Source organism: Symphalangus syndactylus, chromosome 5 (genome assembly GCF_028878055.3).
Source record: "Symphalangus syndactylus isolate Jambi chromosome 5, NHGRI_mSymSyn1-v2.1_pri, whole genome shotgun sequence".
NCBI lineage: Eukaryota > Metazoa > Chordata > Mammalia > Primates > Hylobatidae > Symphalangus > Symphalangus syndactylus.
The window spans coordinates 137,951,248-137,977,801 of record NC_072427.2 but is presented as its reverse complement, the minus strand read 5'-3'; the positions used below and the strand labels follow the sequence as shown (position 1 = coordinate 137,977,801).

At 33.9% G+C, this 26,554-nt stretch overlaps 1 protein-coding gene across 3 annotated transcripts in view; it reads left to right on the top strand.

Moving 5' to 3' along the window:
- Nucleotides 1–20,286: 20,286 nt before the first annotated feature.
- Nucleotides 20,287–26,554, top strand: part of PIK3C2G (phosphatidylinositol-4-phosphate 3-kinase catalytic subunit type 2 gamma) — a 403,358-nt gene continuing 397,090 nt past the window's right edge. For all 3 annotated transcript variants that reach the window (XM_055280504.2, XM_055280503.2, XM_055280500.2), the window contains exon 1: nucleotides 20,287–20,346. The gene's annotated coding sequence lies outside the window, so the exon portion shown is untranslated. The remainder of the gene's footprint in view (nucleotides 20,347–26,554) is intronic.

The window sequence follows — 26,554 nt, the reverse complement described above, 5'->3', positions numbered from 1 at the left end:
AAATGTGATTTGCTTTTTGATATTGTATAATAAAATGTGTCAACATTTGGAACATTGCATAAGTTAGTAAATCAGTATTTTCCAAATAAAATATGCTTGATGTTACAAAATTACAAAATGCATGAGTAAAACATCCATTGCAAGATGAATTTTAATGTAATAGTTTAGGAAAAGTTTGTTAGTAGAGTTAGAGCTTCCATATTGCAACTATCATTTGAAAAACTATCACTTAACGAATTTTGGTGAAATACCAAATAACAATATCCACAATTATCTAAAAATACTTACTCTTTTCAACTACATATCTGAGTGATCCTGGATTCAAAACAGTATGTTGCAGCAGACTGAATTCAGAAGCAGATGTCAGAATCCATTTGTCTATGAAGCCAAACACAAACAAGTTTTGCAAAAATGTGAAAAAACTCTTCGCATTATTATTTTTTTAAATAACTACTTGTAAAATTAAATATATGATTTATTTTGCCAAGCAATAGTTTATTATTGTTGTTTTAAAATAAAATGTTAAATACGTATTTTAAAATTTTCTGAATTTTAATTCCTAATGTGGCAAATCTTAAATCTTTTCAGGGGTTTTTATCTTTTAGAGTATAAAAGATGCCCAAGGCCAAAAAGTTTTGGGAAGGGCTGTATAGACTGAACTCCATGCCTTAAGAGGAAAATGAAGCCAATATATTCTTACAAGAGAAGAGATACACGACAAAGCAGCAACATACACCTTTCATTCCAAGTCTGCTGAGTCATCGATGGTACTTTTAGATCTTAGGTGGGTAACAGCAAAATAAGGTGAGAATTTCAAATAATAAACTTTCTAAGATAAATTTATAAAAGCCCTTTTATAGCACTGATCCCCTATCTTAGTTCTTGGAAGTTAACGAAAGAGTGAAGTTTAAACAATTAAATTAATACAGTAACAGTTAAGTTGTATGAATTAAGTGTGTCAATAGTAAGTGTTAATGGAAGAGATTGGAAAAACTGATTTTCCCAGTCACTCAAGGTGCTCAAATGGATCATGGGAACACGTAGTTTTATTTGTGTAGCAACTGATAAGATAAAATCAACAGAGACCAAAACTCCTTTCACAGTGTTATAGTGAATCATTAAACACGAAATGAGCCTCTGACCTTGCCCTGCTGGCATTTCTACTGGCCAGAGAAATACAACTTAAAGAAGAACATATAAGGTAAGTAATGTAAATGTACACTGTACTGTGAAATGTATCCTGAAATGTAGTTTTCAGTATCAAGATTATTTGATTTATGTAATCAGAAATGCCTAAATAATTATAAAATTATTAATTCATAAATAAAGTTTAAATCCTATAAAGTCGTTGTGTGTGTGTGTGTGTGTGTCTGTGCATGTGTGTGTGTGTGTCTGTGCATGTGTGTGTGTGTGTGTATTTTAATTTCAATGATAGTTTTCCTGGATAACAAATTGTTGAGAGAATAGAGTAAAGCAAGAATAATTACTACATCTGCAGGTATTGGGTAAAAATTTTTTCAGATAAAAAAATTTTAAATAATAATTACTACAATAATTAAATTGTTGGTGATCTTGGTTGAAAACTCTTCTGTTAGAGATGGCACCATCCCAGAAAGGTTAAATCATATGTTAAAGGTCAGTTTCTGACTTCTACCTGGCCCAAAGTACAATTCAAATTCAAAGAAAACAAGGGGGTAAATTAAAAACTTTAAAAACACAGATAATTAAAAACATTTTAATCACAATTAGCATGTGTAGTTGAAAAATTATTAGTGAGAGTAGACACTAAGCCCTGAAGAAACAAGTGGTGAGAAAATAAAGTGCTTGTTATGGAGCCATCAATTTAGATTTCTTTTTGGCTATTAGTTTATGAAACTGGCTTTCATTTTTAATGCGTACTCCCATTTCCTATAATTCCTCCATTTTCAAATAGAATTTCAAATTCAGACACTCTAAATGTAACACCCGGCTTCACACTGAATTTGCTACTTTAATAATGTAAATTAGGTTTCTAGAAAATACAACAGAAAAAAAAACAGAAAACTTTTAAAGATATTTAAAAGGCATTTATAAACTCTAATTTATTGAACAACCTGAGGATGTTTATGTGCTAGGTATTATAACAGACAAAAGAATACCAAGAAAATTAAGACTGAGTCCCTGCCTTCCAGAGCTTATATTCAGTAATAGAAGAAGGGACAATTAAGCACCAGGTACAGTGTGATAATAATTATGAGAACAGAGGGTATATTACATGAGTACAGCATAAAATAGTGATTAAAAATACATTAGTTGTCAAAGTGATCTTGGTAAATTGAAAATGCCGAATCAAGCAAAATAATTTTATTCACTAAAGAAAATGTCTAGAAGAAAAATATATTTTACCCCAAATTCTATAATCTGTAACAGGATAGAAATCTAACTGCCAGTCAGTACAGGTAGTAAAATAACCGTCAGCTAACAGCAGAGCCTAAAATAAAAATAAAAGAATACAAAGATAATTCTAGTATAGTGAGCTCTATTGAAACCATTAGTAGAAAATAAATTATAGAATCTAATATGTTAGATGGTTTAATAAAGTGGAATCCTAGGGGTTCTTGATAAATTGCTTAAAAGGTATAATAAAACAGAAAATTTAGTAAACAAGAAATTTTTCCTTACTTTTGGTAGAATTCTGAGCTTATCTCATACCCGCTTTCTGGGTCTCAAAACTACATTTATCCAGGAGATCCACAAATCCAATCATTTTCTCTGCATTTTACACTATCTCTAAAAGTGATTTACAAGTAAAGTGTTAATCAAATCAGGAAAATACTACAATTTCCAGCTATTATTTAATCAGGTACGTCTTAGGCACTGCTGCAATGCTATCAAGTTGCTTCCAACTGTGAAGCATAACTAAAGGGAAGACCCAGTCTTGTCCTGGGGACACTTATAATATTTTTATAACAATGAACATTAATTTCAGAAGTAAATCAGAAGCAATGTATGGCAAAATGGAGTTAGCATAGATTATACATAATATTGGTGGCATCTTAAAAAGAAGAAGGCACAATTTTTTAAAACAAGCTTATTATAAAATATTATTTGTGAAGTCAAAGATCGAGGTTATATTTTCAGCTTTATAATTCTTTTGGGTGGCTCCAAGCAAGTTCTCTGTTCCCTCTGAGTCTCAATGTTTCAACTGTAAAGAAGAGGTATTTTTATTCACCCAATCTGTTTCCCAGAATTTTTGTGAAGATCAAATGATAAAGCATGTGAACTGAAAAATACTTTAAGAGATTACATGGGCATCTGGATTTTAGAAGCCTCAATTGGGGAATTATTGTGAGTCAGAAAAAATAGGAAAACTCGTAATAAAAAATAAACAAGTCATAGTCTATTTTATATAATTCATGTTTGGGAGCATCTCTTACTCAGAAACAACGTTCGACCCTTCATGTTTTAGAACCTCTCATTTCCAGTGAATTCCAATTTTAACTCAGTCAGTGCTGCATTTTACACATTTTGATGTCAGTGTGATATAATTAAACACTGGGAAAAAACCTACTCCATAGTGAAAGATTTACTTACATCTCAATATTTTATCATAAAATTGTTAGATTTCCTTTGAATATTTTTACAGCATTCTGTTACTTCATTTAAAAAGTTTGTATTAAAAATTACTCGAGTGCTTTGAGAGGGAAAAAAATCTACTGCTTCCTCACAAGCAGAAATAATGTCTTCCAGTTTTCAATGTTCCCATCTAAATTTTTTTAAATTACACATTTTATTAATTATCATTATAATACACAATTGGATGCACTGCATATTTAACTTACAATTTTTAAGGTTACTAGTCTTTATACATTCAAATTTAGTGATAACAGAATTTTCCCTTTATCTAATACAGCATTATTTGCTTAACCATCTCTTTGTGGTTTGGTAATAAGATTGCTCATGAATTTTCACTGTTACAAATCACTCTCATACTAAAATATTTATTGTAAGTTTTTCCATTTCATTACCATATTTTTTTCTTTATAAATTCACGACTTGAGTTTCTAGAGTTAGAGCACCTAAACATTTTATGGACTACCTAGAGCAATGTTACCATTGCCACTAGTCTAATATTGCACAATTTTTTGCAAAACCTCATTAGTATTGGCTTTCATGATTTTAAAATTTTTGGTAGCTTATCAAGAATAAAATATATTGCCCTTTAAAAGAAGTTAAGCTTTTAGCTGAGAAATAAATTTTAATTGCAAAGCTTTAGAAGTATTTTTATCTCAATTTGAGCCCTCCATAAGATTCGTTGAGCTTCTAAGAACAGTACCTTGATCGTCTTGTGCAAAACCAACCCACAATGGGCAAAACTGAAGGCCAGAGAAAATTCTTAAAAGAACAGTTGGCTGAGAAACTGGAAACCATCATTCTCAGCAAACTATCGCAAGGACAAAAAACCAAACACCGCATGTTCTCACTCACAGGTGGGAATTGAACAATGAGAACACATGGACACAGGAAGGGGAACATCACACACCGGGGACTGTTGTGCGGTCGGGGGAGAGGGGAGGGATAGCATTAGGAGATATACCTAATGCTAAATGACGAGTTAATGGGTGCAGCACACCTACATGGCACATGTATACATATGTAACAAACCTGCAGGTTGTGCACATGTACCCTAAAACTTAAGTATAATAATAATAAAATTAAAAAAAAAAAAGGACAGTTGGGTGCTTCCAAAACATGATAGCTGGCTGGCCTCTAGGTGGCTTCACAATGAAGCATAGCTGATTAAATATACCAAATTTCAGGGTCAAAACTTAACTACATTGCAGACTTAGAAAGCTGATATTTTCAGCCCATCACAAGTGAATCCATTTCTCATAAGCAAACACACAGTACTTCTGGCTGTAAATCTGATGTATTATACTGAGTCCAATTTATATATTATAGATTATAATATTGGTGTTTTAAAAGGTAGAAATCACAATTTTCAAAAACAAGCTTATTATAAAATATTATTTTGCAGTCAAAGATCTGGGTTAGATCCCCAGATTTATAATTCTTTATTGGTGGCTCCAAGCAAGTTCCATTTTCCCTCTGACTCTCAATTTTTCAGCTGTAAAGAAGATGTATTTTCATTCACCCAATCTGTTCACAGAATTTTTGTGAGGATGAAATGATAAAGCATGTGAACTGAAAAGTACTTTAAGAGATTATGTGGGCATCTGTGTTTTAGAAGCCTCAAATGGGGAAGTATTGTAATTCACCATTAGCAATACGGCAGTCATTCAGACTGGAATTGTCTTGTGGACAGGTCTAGGACAACGTCTCCTCACCAGTAGACTTAGCTGGAGACTCATACTATAACCAAATGTTTTCCTGGCAGATTCTGGTGTATAAGAAGAGGAATATTATCATTTAAATATTTAATGGCAAGAGACTATATTATAACAAGAATAATTTATGTTTACATTTGAGATAGTCAGTCTTATAATTTCCCAAACTATATCTCAATGGTCTGATGAAGGAAAATCATATGTTGTATAAAACATAATATGTTCTCAATAAATTCTATAAATTTTTCTCACTGCAAGACTTCTCCCAGATTTTAATATGCCAGTGTTCATTATTGATGTCTAAGAGGAAAATCTCGTAAGTCCCATTTCCTAAATAGAATTTTTGGAGAAATAGGCAGAACATCTATTAATACCTCTCAGAAATAGCGAACCAGGTTTGGATTATGGAATTATAATACTTAAAAGACTCCAGTTTTTTCTCCCAAGATAGATGTGTGGACATCTCTATTTTGACATGCCCAACATCTATAGGAAGAGAAAAACAGGACAATTAGAGTCACTGATGAAGCAGCTACGTTATCTGGGGTATGTACCCTGGTGTTTGTTGTCACGTGCCAGAGAAATTTAGGACACAGACACACATCAGGAGTTTAGGAGTGGTGGTTTAATTGGCAGAAGAGAAAAGAAAGAGAAAGAAAAACAGCTGTCTCTATAGAGAGAGGTGTCTCCTAGCGAAGTGACCAGCTGGTGGCCAATGCATAGGATTTTATGGTCTGAGGTTTGAGGAGGTGGTGTCTGATTTACATAGGGCCCACAGATTGGTTCCATCAGGTATGATGTTTACATAGTGCAGGCAAGGGGAAGGCTGGTCATTCCACCCTAATCTTATAATGCAAATGGACTTTCCAGGTGGTCAGCACCATCTTGTCTGCTTCTTACTGTACATATGCCTGACAAAGGGAAGGGAATATGGAGCCGCCATCTTGAACATGTCTAGTTCTTAGTTCCTGCCACATTCACACGTGCAAGCTCCCAGCTTGCTTCTCTGTGTCTGCCCCTCAACTTTACGGGCTGCTCTGTTAGAAAATGATTTGGGACTGCTTTTCATTAAAAAGGAAAGCCTTACCGAGGACTACCATACCCTTACTATCTGCCTAAGTAATTTATTCTTAACTCCTGTACCAGTGAGACTCAAACTACTGAGAATTGTTGAGAAGCAGAAACTACCTACCTGGATTGTAAACCAAGGAAATGGTACCTGAGAACTGCCAACGGTACCTGAGAATGGAGTTGACACAGAGAAAAGCACAGGTGAGACAGGGAGAAAGAAAAACCAATTTCTGGAGATGGTATTAAATTCTGAGCTCCAGCAGTGTCTCAAGTCAACTGTACACTTGAATTTTAAATTTCTATAAACCTAGAAATACGTAAATTCTCTCCCTCTCTCCTCCTTAAGCCAATTTGCAACTAAAATATGTTTTACCTATTAACATGGGCAGTATTTGAACAGAATTCTTCAGGGCCGGGGCGCGGTGGCTCACGCCTGTAATCCCAGCACTTTGGGAGGCCGAGGCGGGCAGATCACGAGGTCAGGAGATCAAGACCACCCTAGCTAACACGGTGAAACCCGTCTCTCCTTAAAAAAATACAAAAAATTAGCCGGGCGAGGTGTCGGGCGCCTGTAGTCTTAGCTACTCGGGAGGCTGAGGCAGGAGAATGGCGTGAACCCGGGGCGGAGCCTGCAGTGAGCCAAAATGGTGCCACTGCACTCCAGCCTGGGCGACAGAATGCGACTCCATCTCAAAAAAAAAAAAAAAAAAAAAAGAATTCTTCAACTTTGCACCTGTGGCTGATTTTTATACGTTTCTATTACTAAACAATACTCCTTAAGGTCATCATATTTCTTATGTATGTAAAGTCATTTAACTATATATGAACAACACTTATGGGCATGCCGTGCTCTTGTCTTATATCTCTTTGGGGCGATTTATTTTCTCTCTGCTCTGACCCATTATACATTGTTTTTAAATGTATTACTCAGCATAAATGTGTTTTACTGGCAACACATAAAACACATAAATGTGTTTTATTTGTGGGTTGTTTTACCCTCTGTACTACTTCCAGGCATGATAATGAATTAAATGAGAAGGTTCCAAACATCTCCATTTATGCATATTTCTCTGACCCAGTAAGGTGCTTTTTTTGTTATTAGGACTCTAGCGCATATTCTCGTTATCCTAAACACACAAAACAGTATTTGGCTTGAAAGTTGTTGGATTTCTTCTTAGACAATATCATCAATCTGTTATTTTCTCTTCCTATGGTATTTGCTCTTTTTGGACTGTACACTGTGCTAGAATATGTTACACTTCATTCCCTGCCACCACCCTTACTCAAGAAAAGATGTTTCTAAGGTGACTGTTATTTTAAGAAATCAAGTTAATAAAACTGTTAGTGACTGGGATAGCATTATGTTTTTGACCTTTCAAAGGTATTTACTGTTGAATAAAAAGAATTACTTTCAGAAGAATGAATATCTAATGGTGGAATTTAATTGAAGATAGTTTGGTACTATAAACTCTATTTCCAACATAAATTATATTGATAAAGTAACTACGTTTTCACTTTTTCTTTAAAATTGATGTTACTTGCTTCTCTTTCTCCCTGACTTCCACTACAAGTATTTTCCTTTTCATCCTACTCATGGTCCTCCTAGGCCCTGGTTAATCCATAAACCATGTTTCATAAATTAAATTGAATAGCACTTTAAAGCAAAGTATTATATAAACAGCTTCCTGGCTAAGTGAGAAATAGAGCCAAGATCAATTAGTAATATCTATAATGGGCAGGAGTGACCGTTCACTACTAAATAAATTTGCTCCTCCAGATTTAGCCAAACATTTGTATGATACCATTAATATTATTTGACCAGTATATATCTACATTGTCGTTTAGCAACCAGAATTATAAATTAAACAGAAATTAGAAATTGAAAACCTTCTGCTAACTTTTTTTCATTAAAAAAGTGAAAACTCAGAAACATCTTACGTTTCACAAAGCTAAAATTTCAGAAATAAAACTGTCCTTTTTACTTTTCTTTACAAACCCATCTTAACTCAAATAAGCTCCCAACTAATAAAGAAATACTAATAGTTCCTTTAAAAAAAAAAGCCTTTTAATAATATCACAGTGAAAATAATATTTCCTTGAAGGAGATAAATGGAGGATGCCTGGTACACAAATCTTAACTCTAACTAATTATAAGTTTAGCTCACTCAGTGTAACTAGAATTAGTCAGAAAAATCTGATTTTCTCGTGTCTCAAGCAAACAAAATGTTAAGTTCACTAGTTGAGAAAATATCGACTGCAACTGCTAAAGATTAGCTTGTTCTTATTATGCTGAAAATAGATTTATACATTTTATATACTACATCTAGGTAATATAAAATGGCACATATTATGGAAGCAGAACAATTTAATTATTTAGTTGTACCAACAGAAAAAAAGTGAAATTGACAGAATTTTATTCCCAGTATAGCAGTCGAAAAACATTTTGTTATTATGAATTTGCCATACATTATTGTCCTTTTTAATTCTCCTGAAGGGAAAAAACATATTTGATTGAAAATAATATATAGTTCTCATGAGGCATGATTTTTCTCATGTCCTAATTCTTTTAGCCACAATCACGAGGAGCTTCTTGACATTTAGAGAAGCATTTCATTTCCAGAAGGTGGCGCTGTAGAATAGTTAAAAACGCAGATTTGCTTTCCCTCAGAAACAAAGCAGGTAATTCCTTCATTAACATCCAAGTTAACTGCAATTTTAAAAACAGAGTATTCAAATTAAATAAATGCCGTACTGCCCTTTCCTTGCTAACATTTTAAACTCACTATTTTCTTATGTCTGCGACCTAATTGTCTAGGCAAACTAGCAGTATAACAATTTAGAAAGTGCAATATTAAAAACAAAATAGGCAAAAATATTAAGGGATATGTTAGAAGAGTAGGCCAGGCTTACATCAGAAGTACCAACTTCTGCTCTGACTTTTAATAAAATTTATCTATAAATGTATTTGAATAACATTTCATGCCATATAATTGTATTATACTCAAAATATATGTAAAATCAGAGAATTCATGTGCAAAATCAGATAATTATAGAAATTCATGGATCTTCTAGTGATTATTTAAAATATTTCTGGCATTATAAAAACCTTAGGCTTTAATAAGTGTATGGGGAAACTGAAGAAAGAGCAAAGAAATCAGAAAAGAGAGAATTCCTTAATTCTTGAATTTTCTAGAGTTTTTAGAAATCTTTGCCTAGTAAAACATATGTAGCGTGATATGTAATAAATTTCGACTACAGTAAATTGATCTGTTTTCTATGCAAAGACAGATGGAGAACATTTGTGATGCTGCCCGAGATTGTGAGTATTTATAGCACGTTTATTTATTTATGTAAGCAACAAGAACCTATTCAGTGGTCAAATGAAAACTGTTATATTTAGAAGGGAAAGTCCACTTAAAACTGTCAACTTATAGTTTTTTGGAATAATTGGAAATTTTAATCATAGTGATTTATATACCGGGAGCTATTTTTGTCTATTTGAGTCTTGTTGTTTACCAGTTCTTATATCACACAAACTACAAATGCATCTCTAGTAAAACTCTAAGCACATGATAACAGTAGACAATGACTATGAATATGCTTGAAATTCATCATGTATAATGTATTTAGTGTAGCCTGTAGCATCACAAATACATCAATGAGTTCCACTCTTACTTTTATGAAATTATCTTTATGATGCACCAGGGTTTAAAATATCTGTTGAAATGGAAGTCACAGATCCATCACTTAAAATTTGAAGAGTCATACTATTATACTTAATCTGTTTTTCTTGAAATACGTAACACAATATTTGGATTCTTAAAAATTAATAACCATAGCTTGATTTTTGTTAAATTAAGGCTTTTCTATCATCTCAATTTACAATGTGTTATAGAAATACGCATACCACAGTCATTTCCAGGATTTGGGAGGATGTCTGCAAATTAAGCCAGTAATTTATCTTAAGAAGAAAGGAATGAAGACACCAAAATGACACGTGACACTTTGTAATATTCATGTTTCTACTAATACACCATCTCTGAATGCGATAAACTCTACTCAAGTATTTTTAAATGTGTAAATGACATTTATTCTGTAAATTCTTAAATTAGTTTTTTCCAGAAAAGACATATTCAGAAAAGGAACATTCAGTTAAAAAACTACAGGACATAAATTTTTCAAATATTAATGTTAGAAATTAAGCAGGTCAACTATTCTGAGTCATATCAATATTTTTACTTCTCAGGCAAATATAGAAATAGGTTATTACAATTCTCTGAGTATAACAACTTATGTACAGGATATAACCGAAACTATAGAACTAATATAGTGCAAATCTTTGACACAATTTTGCTCAGTGAGCAAGGTTAGTCTCTCACCCTACTGTAATCAAGCCCAATATTATCAAGTTGACACAACAGTATACTCTCTGTCAGACAAATTACTCTTCACCCAAGACAGCATAATCCAACAAATCTATAAAGGTGGAAATAATATATGACAATAATGTGGAGGAGAAAAACTAGTATCTTTTCCTCACCTATCACAAGGCTCATAGCTAAGTCACCTATAATAAAAGATTAACAAAATGCATATAAATGTATTGAATAAAAGTTTTGTGTGCTGTTGGAGACTTCAGAAATGAAAACCCAAAGAAATAGACACTTGTGTATTTTTATGCTAAATTCAATGAAGAAGTGGCTAATCGTGCAGGAATGTAGTTGAAGGACAAAAGGATATGTATAATCTAATGGTAATAAACTTGGGGGAACTAGCAAGGCCTGTTTGTTCAAATTCGACTGTGTCCCTGTGTCTTCAGAAACATATACATTTCTTTTCTCTGTGTATGAGGAGGGTACCTCTCCAAAGAAAAGTCTTATGACCTAGTTTGGAAGAAAGGCAGAGAATTCTTTTACAACCTGCTTCAGGGGAGAAGGGCAGGAGAAGGTCAGAGAGTAAGTTTCCTGTTTCTGCTCTTTCCTTAAATGCCAAAATGCCATATTTTGGGGTAGCATGTCCTGAAGTCCATTAATATAAATTTGGACAGTGACTGCCTCTGGGAGGAAAGGTAGCACTTTTTTTGGAAGACATTTGGGGAAACTTTCCCTGGGATGATGGAAATGTTCCATATCCTGACAAGATTAGACAGGTCTATGCACTTTTCAAAACTCATCAAGCTGTGCTCTTAGATCTATGCATCTCACTGTGTATAAACTATATCTCAAGAAAAATGATCATATTCAAAGAACAGATCTTTTAAAAAGAACATTTTTAAAAGCTGTGCTACAAAATGTTATGGAAAAGAAGGAAAATTTATCTCCTTGTTGCATCAGCTTTGTCTCCAGTGGGCAAGAAAATGAATAAACAAATAAATAAGCCAATAAATTAAAAAAACTTATTTGTAACACATATAGTCACGGTAGAAGTAATACAAAACAGAAGTGGAAATACAAAAGGCACAGAAGCAGGATCAAGATCTATTGACAATCAATTGTTAAAAAAAAAATTGGTGCCTATTATAATCAAGAAGCAAAGGTATGTGAATAAAACACCGATTCTATATTACAGTAGGAGAGTAAAACGTGTGTGTATATGTATATATATGCACACATATTATCATACGAGTCAGAAAGATATAAATACCTCAAGATTTGTTTAGATAAAGACCAATGCAATTTCAGAAGTACAGGAGAAGCTATTAAAAAGGTCTTATCTAAATAACTTAAACCTTAAAAGGTAAAAATAGGCATAAAGGAAACCAGCACAGTGACCGCCACGCTCTGGAGTTGTAGCACAACGAAATTCTTGAAGGACTATAACTATTTATGTGTTTCCCAAATGTCCACAAAGTAATTCCAGCTTGATCATCACTATCTCTTATGTTCTATATTCTAATTATCTGGCCATTATGGTAACACACAATGATTAGTGATGAAACTAGCCAATAACCAATCTGGCGGCTTCAACTAATTTTTTTTTTTTCATTTTAAGACAGCAATTAGTCAAACCTTATCTTCTGCATCTCATTCCTCAGATTGCATGTTTCAGTTTTTCTCTCACTCCAGCAACCCTATAAGCCATAAAGCAGTGACCATTTTCTGAGGCTGCTCCAAAGAGACAAACCTGAGTAAGGAAAAAAAAAAAAAAAGCATCCTAAGAGCCTACTGCTTAAAGTGGAGAAACATGAGCAGTTTACTTTAATCAACAGATTTGAGAATAGAAGAATACATGTTTTTCTTATTTTATTTTTAAAGAGTTAGAGGAATTTAAAAACCAATCCTCTATTTTTGTGTGCTTTGTATTAGTTGTTGAATATTAACTTTACACTCACTTAATGATATAAGGTAGATTGCTTTCCATTCTTACTGTTTTGTTTCTCTTTTCAGAATGGAACCCTAGACTTTATGAAATCACGTTTCCAGTGGTCCATCTATGACCACTGTTTCTTGGCTCTTTACCAAACCATGTGGAGAGCTGTAGAAATCTCTAAGATGTGAATCTGCGAAAGAATGTTTATTTAAATTAATGATTAGTAGCATTAATATTCAATAGATGACTTCTTTATTTTCATATTCTCTGGGGACAGTTATAAACATATATAATTTATTATGATTTTTTAATATCAAGTTTTTGTAATATTTGTAATATTCTTATTTTGGACCTGCACCTAAAAATACTCAGTTTGGGCTTGGTGCGGTGGCTCACACCTGTAATCCCAGCACTTTGGGAGGCCGAGGCAGGTGGATCATGAGGTCAAGAGATTAAGACTATCTTGGCAAACATGGTGAAACCCAGTCTCTACTAAAAATGCAAAAATTAGCTGGGCGTGGTGGCATGCGCCTGTAGTTCCAGCTACTCCAGCTACTTGGGAGGCTGAGGCAGGAGAATTGCTTGAACCCAGGAGGCGGAGGTTGGAGTGAGCCAAGATTGTGCCATTGAACTCCAGCCTAGGTGACAGAGTAAGACTCCGTCTCAAAATAATAATAATAATAATTTCTTAATTTAAAAAATTTAAATTTTCACTTAAAAATTTAAAAAAAGAAAGAGGGCTGGGCACAGTGGCTCAGGCCGTGCGGAGTGGCTCACGCCTATTAATCCCAGCACTTTGGGAGGCTGAAACAGGCAGATCACCTGAGGTTGGGAGTTTGAGACCAGCCTGACCAACATGGTGAAACCCCGTCTGTACTAAAAGTACAAGATTAGTTGGGCACATGCCTGACCAGCTACTTGGGAGGCTGAGGCAGGAGAATCACTTGAACTCGGGAAGTGTAGATTGCGGTGAGCCAAGATCGCAAAGTTGCACTCCAGCCTGGGCAACAAGAGTGAAACTCCGTCTCAAAAATAAATAAATAAATAAATAAATAAATAAATAAATAAAAGGAAAAGAAAAGAAATAGTCAGTTTGAGTCTATTCCGATTCTATTTTCTATAAGCAAATTTTTAAGAACAATAATTACTTGAATTTATGGCTACTGTAGGAGTTAATACAGTTTTAATCTAAATCTATAACAAAAGTACCCAAAATGCAGTCGTGTAAACAACATAAAATTTCTCTCATTTGTGTTTTTACTTTCTTTCTTTTATATCTAAGATGACAGTGAGAACCTATAATACAGCTTTGCCATGTTCAGTGCAAGGTTTCCTCACTGTCTCCCAACTAGTTGATGGTGTGTATGTTGAGGGCGAGGGAGCAGATAGGAGAGTGCACAGATAATTCTTTTAAGAGCACAACTAGAATAATCAGGCATTGTTCCTCTCCGTATTTCATTGACTACAACCAGTAAGCTGCCCACATCTAGTTGAAAGAAAGGCTTCAAAAGATGGCCTTCGGCTAGTTAGCCATCATCAGGAAAGAAGACGGTAAAGAATACTGGGGAACAACTTGCAGTCCATTACCCAAATATCCAGGTATACGGAAAAGCACAGCTGTCATTTTTCAAGGCAATGATCAAATACCACTGGATAAGATTTTTGACCTCTTCTGCTATGGCAGTGAAATAATTTCCTTGATTATCGAGGAAGAATTATGTTATCTTGGAGGAATTTATTGTCCCTTATTACTTATGGTTCCTATTTTCATTTCTCTATGAGATTATTTGTCCATTACTGCTATAGTAATCAAAACATTGTTTTGGTGTAATGTAAGCATTCAATAAATGAATTATCTATTCTAAATATGTATCCATTTTATTCTCAGAACTATTTAATTACCCTAAAATTATTTTGTAAGAAAGAATTAGAAAATATTCTCTCCGGCCGGGCGCGGTGGCTCACGCTTGTAATCCCAGCACTTTGGGAGGCCGAGGCAGGCGGATCACAAGGTCAGGAGATCGAGACCACGATGAAACCCCGTCTCTACTGAAAATACAAAAAATTAGCCGGGCGTGGTGGCGGGCGCCTGTAGTCCCAGCTACTCGGAGAGGCTGAGGCAGGAGAATGGCGTGAACCCGGGAGGCGGAGCTTGCAGTGAGCCGAGATTGCGCCACTGCACTCCAGCCTGGGCTACAGAGCGAGACTGTCTTAAAAAAAAAAAAAAAAAAAAAAAAGAAAATATTCTCTCCTTGGAGCTGCACATATTTTGTGATGTATATGCTGCAAAACCAGTAGTGGGGCATGGGAGATACTTTAAAAGTCAAACACATATTGGCTTCTGCAGATCCATGCAATTCTCTCAAAACCCTAGTCTGCTTTTGGTCTAGTCGCTTCCAGTCAGATCCATGGGCAAATTATCATACCCAAAGACCTAACCCAGACAGTGTTGCTATGCGTACAGACTATCTTCTTTTATTCACTGGTTTCTTTGCTTAGCACATTCTGCTCTCCTTCAATTTATGGGTGTCTACTTTGAAGCTACCTGAAAATATTAGTTTAGGCAGGAAAGCATCACTCTCAGCCTAACCTTTGAAACTATAAAGAACTTCAATTAACTGAGAGGTTTTAATGTGGGCACTTGAAAAAGTCAGATAGAGGCCTATTTACTGCCAGCCCTCCTGTTTCAGAGTCACCTCTAGCCCGAGTACATATTGTCACAGAACTTTGCACAAGAATCTTCCTCAGTGGTTCACAGAGGTTATGTGTTCTTCTGGCAAGTAATCTCCCTTTTTAAGGACTGCAAATGACAGTTTTATGAAATGCTTTATCATAAAGTAATGAGAATTACTAACTTTCTAGCCTGCAATATCTGTGTTCTTTCCCACTCTCAATCCTTAGACCAAAGCTTCATTTTTTTTATTATGCTAGAGTACACTTCTAGTAACCAAGTCATGTTTCATTTAAGATTAGATGTCATTAAAACATACGAAGAGACCCTAAAACACAGCATTTTATACTAGATAAAAATTTATGTCTCACTAAATATCAAGTGGTAGGTTGCTTGTCGTTCGCAGGACAGGACAACTCTTCCATTCTCAATATGTCACTTCTGTCTCTGGATTCAGGGAAACAGCTTTTGCCATGCATGACACAACTATCAGAAAGATGGAAAGCTTCCAGAATATTGCATGCTTTAATCTTTAAGGACAAAGCCTGAAGTACCAAATATGTTCTGTTTAAATTCCATTGTCTAGAGCTTAGACACATGGTCCTGCCTCTCAAAAGGGAGGCTGAAAAAGGAAGTCTTAAGTTGGATGGGCATGTGACCAGTTGAAACTCTATTGTGGAAACAGGTTAAGAAAAGATACGGTGTGACAATTGTCGGTTTGATGCAATACTGTTATTCAGAAACAAATTTAAATATTTAAAGCAGGAAAGATTCATTTAACACAGAGAATAAACTACTTTTCGCAATAATGATAGGAAGAGCCACAGTTGTGGGCTCTAGACTGGAACACAGCACAGGCGAACTGACACACCCAGGGACTGAGATCACCACTGGAACTATTGCAGATGAACAATCCACTATAAAAGCAATCTCAAAATTAGAAAGCTGGGAATCAGCCGTCACCACTACTTTTGCCACAGCTGCCTCTCAACACCAAGGGAAGTGAAGAATAGACACTGCAGTATTGCTTTGAAAAACAAGATCTTCCTTGCCAGTAAATGAAAGAGAAAGGAAGAAAGAAAAGAAAAGAAAGAAAGAAAAAAAAAAAGAAGAGAAAGGAGAGAGGAAGGTGGAAGGAAGGAAAGAAGGAACGAAGGAAGGAAGGGAGGGAGGGAAGAAAGAAAAAAAGAAAGGAAGAAAGAAAAAAGAAAGAAAGAAAGAAAAAGAGAAGAGAGAAAAGAAGGAAAAGAAAGAGAGACAGAAAAAGAAAGAAAGAGAGAGAAAGAGAAAGAAAAATACTCCTTGCTTGTACCTTTTACCTTGTACAAATACAACTTCTTGGTAGAACCAACTCTCATCCTGACTCTCAGCTGCAAAGGCATATGGGAAGTGTCATTTTTAGCTTTTCGGAATCTAGAGTCAGGCACGTCCACTTGGCAGAGGGTCAAAACATCCACCTCTGCTCCTGCTGAACAATGGGCACCACAGAAGAGCATATATTATTAAAGCTTTTTTTTTTCCAAATGAATAATGAAAACGACAGATGATTGTTCAATCTACTCTTGTATATTGTATATATTTATGGTGTACAACATGATATTTTGACATATGCATTGTGGAGTGGCTAAATAAAGCTAATTACTATATACATTACTTCCCATACTTACCATTTTTTTTGCAGTGAGAACACTGAAAATCTGTCTTACACATTTTCAAGTATATAATACATTGTTATTAATCATAATGACTATGTTGTACAATGGACCCCTTGAACTTAGTTCTCCTGTCTAACTGAAATTTTGTATCCTTTGACCAACATCTCCCCGGTCTCCCTACCACAGCTTCTGGTGACCACCATTTTACTCTCTGCTCCTATTAATTTAACTTTTTAAGATTTCACACATAAGTAAGATAATGTAGTATTTCTTTTTTTATGTCTAGCTTATTTTACTCAAGATAATGCCCTCCGGATCATCCGTGTTGTCGCAAATGTCACGATTTCCTTTCTTTTTTTAAGGGCGGAAGAGGATTCTATTATATATATGTACTCATTCTACTTATATAGCAGTAGATGAATCTTTCATCTATGTTGATTCTTTGATAATGAATATTCTCTTAAAATAAAAGGATTGGTTCAAGTTTAGTACAAAATGTTGAGGCTCAGGTTGTATAAGGTTTAGAAATATCAATATAAATATTTTGTTTATGCTAGACATTAAACAAATAGTATTTTGGAATGTCTAAAAGTTCTATCTTTATAAAGAATTTCATATTCTATTGATTCATTTTTTCCCTCTTAAAGTGAATGAATAAGCAATTTACTTTTTAATAGAACAGCAATGCAGCTAGCACTTTATTTCTAAATAACTTGATCAGAACATTTTCCTGTCTCTGGCAGTTTCCTATATTTGAAATAGAAATATTCAAGTAGCTGCATTATTACCTGTATCTGCCTTCATTTGTTTTTCACCCAGGTACTAACTAGGTTCGGGTCACTCTACTAAGCAACAGGGTGGGAAGTTGCTCTTGTAATCTTCATGATAGCAGAAACCTTGTCGGTCTTTTTCACCACATTATAACCAGTACTAGGCAGCTGCTAAGTACCCAGTAGATATTCTATCAGAACTTTTGACTTAAAAAGTGAGATCCTGCTTTAAAATGGGTATATACAAATAACATTAAAAAGAGAATGACATGGAAAATGTGGAGCATGTATGAAATATGCAGGTAGCCAGCTTTGGGGTCTGGGTCACAACTCTTAATATTAAACTTTAAAGACAACTCTGCTAAGTTCTACCTACTGGCAGAGTGAGTGTTGAAAAATCTTTCCCAGGTTTTGAGCAAGACCACAGGCAGATGAGTAAGGACACTTGTAGAACTCATCTTGTAGTGTTTGTTCTGAAAATTGAGGAATTTTAAACAAAGAAATTACATTTGCTTTAGAGTGGGGGGAAATAAGCCTATTTAGAAAAAAATAGAAGGTTATATATAATTTGACATTGATTTCTTAATGTAACAAGCAAGAAAGTTTTAGAAGGCTGTTCACCATGACACTTAAAATTTTGCATCTTACAATAAAATGCATAAACAAAATAACTTAATTAATATTAACACAATAGATAGGGAATCAAATAAACTTGCACTGTAAAGATTGATATTTCAAATAAAATTTGCATTTCATTGTTGAAGCTTGATCATTATGTCTTAAATACTTTGCCTAAAAAATGGAGTAGACTACTACCAGGGAAGACAGAAGGCTTTGGGTGTTTAAATTTTAGACATAGGACATAGCCATGAAAAAAGTAAATTTTAGAAGAAGCTTAATTGTTCTCTGGATTTTACTTTTAATTAAAAGTGCTACTAAAATAGGTAAGCGTACATGTTAAGCAAGGAAAGAAAAAATATTGAAGAACATATTTTCAAAGGAACCAAAGTACAGGGTACATTTTTGTACCCTTTCTTGTTAATGAATAATGACTATCAAACTGTTCTAACCTTAATCTTTCAGTTTTATCAAGATTAGATTGTTCCTTTTCAACCCAGTCCAGCTCTCATAAGTCCTCCTGCAAAATGTATGAGCCTACTTTAATGTGTGGTAAGAGATTTGTAGATCCAAAATGTTTCAATTTTTGAAGGGACTATTTTTCTTAAATAGTGGCTCATTTTAGGAATTAATTTAAAGAGATTTTTAAGGGTTTAGCTTAAATGTATTTGGAAAAAATCACTACATGTAAAGTTATTTTTAAAGTCATCTATCTCCCCAGAGTTCCAAAGCTAAGAATTGCAGCTCAGGTTATTATTAAAATATAAAGGTATGATTGTTTTCCTGTGTGACATCACCCTCCATATCTAGGTCAAGCTCCCATTTTTCTGTAACCTCTCACACCTTTGTAGCTTTAGAACAGAAGGGGTACAAGGGTGGGGGGGATGGTGTTGTACAATTGTGAACCTTCAATACTATAAATATCTTTCCATGAGTAGCCCTGAAAGTGATATAATTCTCAACTTTCTCTTCTCTACCCTTCCATGTAAGAAATCATTCTTACAGAAAACTGATATAAATCTAAAAAGAAGAGAAAAAAACAGCAACAACAAAAGGATCCTATGACATATTTTAGAAACAAGAGTAATCCAATTTATTTTTATTTCCTAAAACTTTCTCCCAGTAAAGCAGGCCTACTTCTGGCAGATCCTATTTTACCTGGATTTAATTATATAATTTCTTGTGTTGTCTCAGAGTCTCTACACATTGTTCAATTTCAAGAGCAGTATACCAAAACAATAAACTACCCACATCTACTTGCTAATCTTATAAATATTGTTTTATTTTGCTGTTTCTTTTCAAATGTTATTAGATTAAAAATATTTAAATTGAAATTTACTATGCATCCTAAGATTAAACAAAAAATTAATATCTTTCTAAATTAGAAAAAAATGAACTTATTAAATTCTAATTAAATAAAGAAAATACCTCGATAGGTGAAACTCAGAGAATGGCTAGAATACCTTTTTCAAGGGCTCACCTCTGCTCCTGCAAATTGAGACCACTGGTTTCACCACATCCAACCACCTCCATGTTTAAATGCATAATAACCTTAGTTGTAATTTGAGGGGAAATATGCTCGCCTTACACATTTTTTTAAAAATATATTTTCGTTTGTACATTGCTGATTAGTATCTTTGGCCCGAATTCTGTTTAGCACAGAGAAGCTAATTTATTGTTAGGTTTTTGGCTTAAATCCTCTATTCATGATGTCAGTGCAAACCTTTTTTTTTTTCTCCATATAACCCTTCAGGGTTTGATGAAAAATAGATTTCCAAACATGCCCAACCTGCCAAACAGGAATAAAAGCTTCCAGTGGAAGCATCACGTTCCCTTGAAATAGAAGTGTTTTAGCTTGTGTGAGTGTGTTTGACTCTTGAAACGAAATGAGATCGTTTTTCATTTCAGGAAGATACATGCGTCAGGTAAGAAACTAAAACAAATAAACTTCCTATACTTAACTACATAGCATGATATTTTGATTCGAATATATCATTGAGGCAAAATAGCTCTTTAATTATACTGTGATACAAAAATGGTAGATGAATTTAAAATCAGAGTGAGTTTGTGCCATATTTTGAAACAGAGATATCCGGCTTGTAAATATTCCCCAAAACCTACAACCAGAAGATAGATCTTTCCTGAATAAACTTATTCTTTCTCTCTTTTCCCCCTCCCTCTGCCTCTTTCTCTCCAGCTAGCTGACACCACAGATTGCATTTGATATCATACCATTTCATCAGAGCCTTGAGCTAATTATTTTATTCATGTCTGCTGGTAGATTTTTCTTAGTGTACACTTTTAGTGTCTTGAAGCTCGTGCCACTAGCCTGTAGACGGCATCCCCATGATTGCTCCCAGAGGAAATTCTTGTTAAATGGAAGGTGGAATTTCTTAACATATGGGATCCAAACTAGAAGCAACTCCTGCTAGAGAGAAGCTCTGTTGTTTCCATTTCCTCCCTCTGTGCTGGGCTCCGTCTCTCTGCTGTGTGCCTACCTCTTTATTCGTAGCTCACTGAGGCCAGTGTGAACCTATTGTGTGTCCCAGTTGCCCCCTTATGTTCTTGTCTGATGAACAATTTTATTTCTGAAGCTTGGGATTAAAGTTAGAGATAAGATATACCCCATTCTTTCAAACTAATCATAATATATAACTTGTACATAGTGATCACCTTTTTAAATGCATTAGCTAATGTAATTATTGCATATTAGGAAACAGACTCAGAGAGCGAGGTTAAAGAACACATACCACTCATGTCATTAATAATGTTATTAAGAGCTTGGATTTTAATCAAGGTTTTCTTATTCCAACTCGAGGGCTCTTTCCATGACATGTTATTTATTCTCCACGCATGTCTATCTGCCATCTGAACCAGTAAAAAGCAAGTTTGTGAATTGAGCATAAGAAAATAGTGAGCATAAGAAAATAGCTAACCATGAGTGAGCTGGCAAAAAAAATAATAATAACTTCTACCTCCTATAGAAAGGGTTCATAGTAAGTAGGTGAGTCTTCACTGATTCATTAAATAAACAAGATCCTGTGATGCCATTGTGAACCCCACGGCTATGATTTCACTTTTTCTTCTGCCTGAGCCGGAATCATTTTGGTCATGAGGAAGCCCTCTTCAAGTAAGAAAAACATGGCACAATTCTCTTAGAGCTCAGGAAGAAAACGTGATGAAGTAATCATTTCCAATCTAGAAAAGCATTGTATTGTATTTCTAACTAAATTATTGCTATTTTCCAAATGTATGATCTGATGAAATGGTATACAGATAATCATAGCAAAAAAAAAATGATTAAATTGTTTAGGCATAAATCCATTTTAACTGTTATCAGCTCTTAGCAATAGACCTTTTATGACAAAACTCTTGCATTTTAAATTATTATGATTTATTTTTCTGTTGGCTGAAATATTTTCAAGAGTTTTTCAGCTATAGAATAAGAATGATGTGTATCTTTGAATTTCTTATGCAAAAATATGTATTTTTCTTGGCAACCTTATTTTTTATCTCAAAGTTTTTCTAATTTTATTGTGGTTTTTCACTGTGCAAGTTATTTAAAAATGTTTTTTAAGTTTAAAAACATGAGTTCTGTAAGTTATCTTATTTTTACTGATTTTGACTACATTGGGGACAGAGAAAACAGTTTTATAATACTGACTTTGAATTATTTTAAAATTAGCCAAATATATAATCAATTCTCATAAGACATCTTGTCCTTATAAAGGTGTAAATTCCAATACTGGATACAGTATCTTATATGTGTTCATTGAATTAAGCTTGTTAATTATATATTTTTGACTGATCACTCTACAAATGATGTGAGATTACTATTACTTTCATTATAAATGTGGCTATATCCGTTTCTCCTTGTAGCAGTATAAACTGTTGCCATTTAAATTTCAAATGAATTATTTTTAAGTATAAACCTGTGACATGCACCTGGTGAATTGAATCTTTACCTTATAAAGTGTTATTCTTTACCTCCTGAATTACTTTTTCCAATAGATCTGTTTTGTCTTTTTAATGTAATGACATCAGTTTTTTGTTGTTGTCGATATTATTAAAAATTGCCTGTGGTACCTTTTCGTCTTTTTAATTTTAAACAATACTTCTCTTTTAATTTTAAGCAATACTTATCCTTTAATTTCTGGTATATCTATAACAAATTTCATTTAGCTTTTTTTCTTAACAAAATGTAACAATCTATAGATTTTATATGACATAACCAGACAATTTACATTGATGTGTTTCTGATATACACCTTTTCATTTCTTCATCTTAGAGAACATTTATATTTGGGCTTCAGCTGAAGACAGGACAAGGCAATTGTTTGTCTCCAGCTGACTGAAATCAGTGCCACCCTTTTCTCATCTTCTCACTTACGGAACTTCTCCCAACCTGATTGATGTTTATTGTTTTTATTGTTGTTTTCATTCTTTGCTTTCTACTGGTAGAAAATATACCCTCTATTATCTGAATATACATTTATTATCTAAAAATTTAACATGCATTCTTCAAAAATCAAAATTTATATTTGTACTTTCTCAATATAAAAATTTTTTGAAGTTGGGTTGCTCAACCCCAACTTATATAGCATTATAGTCTAGTATTTAATTATATCTTACTTATTTTGCTTTCCAGATTAGAAATTGTTATTATTGTTTATATAGTCAACGTTAGTTCAGAATTATCCACATATTTACTATCGTGTTCACTCACCTCCCCTTCTGGTATTTTTCAGACCTTCCCTGGGATAATTTTCCTTCTACTCTTAAGCACATTCTTTAAAAATTTCCATTAATGGTAATGTTCTAGAGATAAACAGGTTGTGAGAACACATTCTTACTTTGTTCTGCTTTTCAAAATGCTGTTTTGTTGAGTATTGGCTTATATTCTTCATCTTTTTTTTTGCCCCGAGATCATGTTGGCTTCCTCCTTTGTTGTGATATTTTTTGCTTAGGTCCCATTATGATTACTTTCTTGTCATTGGCATCTTAGAATAGGAGTAATTTTTTTTTTTTTTCCAGAGACAGCTACTTTTTGGAATATTGTATGTGAGAACAAAAGACGAAAATGAGCTATGTGAGCAGACAGGCTGAATTCAGATCTATTGTTTCTGAACACTTTCTCATCAACACTCAATGTTTTGAGAAAACTCTCTGTGGGCGTGGGGAGAAAAACCATCTACCTGGCTCACAGTGCACACAGTGTCTTCTGCAGACTGAGATCAGCGACACTACTCTTTTCTCCTCTGTCTTACCAGACTAATAACCCGCCGTAAAAGCCTGCATGGGGCATCTGAACGCTTGCTCACTCAGCAAGCCTCTTCCTCAATGATTTTGAGAATTCTCTTCCTTAGAGTCTTCATGATAACATTCTCCTCTCATAGTACTGAAATAATTTTATAAGCATCAGCTTGATTATTTCATGGTTGTGTGTGTTTCTATATTTCTGTGTATACATGTACGTGGCTACTTATTCATACTCCAAGGAGAAAAGCCTTCCCCAGAATAATTAGTGGCAAATTTTTCTTTAATCTGTACTTCTGCCACTTGGGCTCTGGTTAAATCTCCTTCTCAAATATGTCCTTGATACTTGGTTTCTGATGTGAGAAAATTACTTTTTACATTTTAAGTATGTTCATTTATGCTTCATCATTTAAGAAATCGTGAATAAATACAAAATTCAACGCAAAACAAATCTTTTTGTATGATTTGTTGATAAAAGGATTCAATCTTTAGCAGATGGAAAAACTAAATATATATAGTTTAAAGTTAACATTAGTTAATAAGTTGAGCTGGTTATAAAATTCCAGACGTTTCCATTAATTCATCTTAAAACACACACTTTTACCTGATTCATAAATGCCTATATCTATTATAACTTACGTAAAAATTGCAATAAAATGGCCTTGATGCTTTTAGCCTACAGTTTTCTGTTACTAATATTGCCTTTCTTGCTTCATTTTGCATGTCTGTGTGTGTGTGTCTGTGTAGGTGTGTATGTTTGAGTAATATATTTGGCAATACTTTTAACTTTGCTTTAATTTTTTTATGTGTTTTTGTTACAAAAACTATGCAATAGGCTTGGCGTGGTGGCTCAAGCCTGTAATCCCAGCATTTTGGGAGGCTGAGGCAGGCAGATCACCTGAGGTCAGGAGTTTGAGATCACCCTGGCCAACATGATGAAACCTCATCTCTACTAAAAATATAAAAATTAGGCAGGCATGGTGGCAGGCACCTGTAATCCCAGCTACTCAGGAGGCTGAGGCAGAAGAATCGCTTGAACCCGGGAGGCGGAGGTTGCAGTGAGCCAGATCACGCCACTGCACTCCAGCCTGGGGGAACAAGAGCTAGACTTCATCTAAAAAAAAAAAAAACAAAAAAACAAAAAAACAACACTATGCAATAGAAAATTTATATCTGCATAATGTTCTTAATCCTATTAACTGCTTATATTTATCATTATTAGATGTCAGTGATCCTACAGGGCCCATTCTGTTTGCTATTCTTAAAACATACTTTTATTTTCCTATATTCCTGGCTGAATATAATGTAAATGTTGTCACATTTTGATTCCTCTAGTGTTTTGGAAAATATGGACGATATCTTTCTCCAACTAATAGGTCTGTAATACTTAATAACTCTCTATATGCAAACAAATATATATGAACTTTAAAGAAAACATTGATAGAAACAAAGCAGCATATTTTATCCCCTTTCCTCTAGTAAGACAGAAAATTTAACATGCCTTTCAGTTTTACTTGAAATATAATCTAAGACTCTTCACCTTGCTAATTAATATGGAGTAAATTTTGAAATTATTAAATTATATTTGCAATCATTATTTAGACCTAGTCAATGTTAACTGATTTTTAAAGAGTTACTATTAGTTCCCTATTATTGAGTTCTTACTTTGATTAAAATTTTGTGGCCTGATGAACATTACTCATTAAAAGTGCACAAAGGTTTGTGAGCACTTACATATGTTCAAATATGTTTTAGCTGCTCTCACACACAAAAGACAAACTGAATGCTTGGTATAGAACATATTTACTTTAGAACTATGTAGACATAGTTCCATTATCTTAAGGCAGTTTGTCTTTAAAAGTAAACTGTATGTCCAGATAGATTTTTCTTTCTCCTCCTCCTTTGTCTTCCTCCTCTCTTCCTGTCTCCCTCCCTCCCTTCTTCCTCCTCCTCCTCCTCATTCTCGTCTTTTTCTTCATTTTTTTCGTGTTGGGTAAATGCTTCATTTTCAAAATATCACAATATACATATATTTTCTGGTTATGTATATATGTGCCATATATATATGGAGATGTAATATGCATATTCAGGGTTTTCTTTTTTGCCATCTTCAATGTTGGTTGTTTCTACTTTTTCTGATTTATTTTTAGGATTTCCATAATATAGAGACAGTTCTCCTTTCTATGAATGTTACAACTGTAGTATCACATCTTATACATTTCTATCACTTGTTCCTCTTATTCTGTATTCATAGTATTTCTCAATTTTTAATTCAAAATTTAGTTTTCTGATGTATCAATTCTGCTTTGAGGAATATTTTAAATATGCGACTGAATTTTCAGGTTCTTCACATCTCAGTATCTTATTAAGCTCCATTTTATTGACGTCTCCCTCTTATTCAATTTCTTCTTTTTTTCATTTTGTTTTGCTACTTTTTAATTTTAGAGATTATTTAACACATGATTTCTTAATTTTATAAATCACATATAACTAGTTTTTATAATAGTTATACATAGCATATTTTTTTCAGAAGATCTTCTTTTATGTCTTGATAAGCATTCACTTTATTTCTTGCAGAATATTTCCACATCTATATTAACACATTTTTCAATTACTCATCCTTTGAATTCTCTCCATTGATGACTCATAAATAACATCTGCAGCTTGTCTTGCCTGGTTCCTCTCATTATTGACCTGTTAGAGCATGTTTCTCAGATTTTCAACTAAAAGGATGGTAAATATGAACAGACTTCATCTGATTTCTGGTCACTAGCAGTCCCTTAATTTCTCTAAATTCTGGACTTCATCTATATTGCTTTCATGTCCTATTGACTGTTTTGAGAAGGTATACATATCTAGATAATTCTAGCCAATATAT